The following is an 807-nucleotide window of genomic DNA, read 5'->3' as shown; positions in this document are numbered from 1 at the left end:
GTCCTTTCCAACCCGGCTGATTCTGGGATTCTGGGATTCTATGATGCTGAGCAGGAGGAGAGTGACCAGGACACACTGACTGGGACACATTGATCAGGAGACATTGATCAGGAAACATTGATCAGGACACATTGATCAGGACTCATAGATCAGGACACACAGATCAGAACACACTGATCAGGAAACATTGATCAGAACACACTGATCAGGACACAGTGATCAGGACATATTGATCAGGAGACTGATCAGGAAACATTGATCTGAACACACTGATCAGGACACACCAATCAGGACACGCAGATCAGGACACACTGATCAGAACACACTGACCAGGATGCAGTGATCAGGACATATTGATTGGGAGACTGATCAGGAAACATTGATCTGAACGCATTGATCAGGACACACCAATCAGGACACACTGATCAGGACACACCAATCAGGACACATATCAGAACACATTGATCAGGACACACAGATCAGGACACACCAATCAGGACACACTGATCAGGACACACCAATCAGGACACATATCAGAACACATTGATCAGGACACACAGATCAGGACACACAGATCAGGACACACTGATCAGGACACATTGATCAGGACACACAGATCAGAACACATTGATCAGAACACACTGATCAGGACACAGTGATCAGGACATATTGATCAGGAGACTGATCAGGAAACATTGATCTGAACACATTGATCAGGACACACCAATCAGGACACACCAGTCAGAACACATTGATCAGGACACACAGATCAGAACACACAGATCAGGACACACTGATCAGGACACA

The sequence above is a fragment of the Manacus vitellinus genome, unplaced genomic scaffold (assembly GCF_001715985.3).
Source record: "Manacus vitellinus isolate BGI_N305 unplaced genomic scaffold, ASM171598v3 scaffold_143_pilon, whole genome shotgun sequence".
NCBI lineage: Eukaryota > Metazoa > Chordata > Aves > Passeriformes > Pipridae > Manacus > Manacus vitellinus.
Note: the sequence above shows the minus strand (reverse complement) of the source record.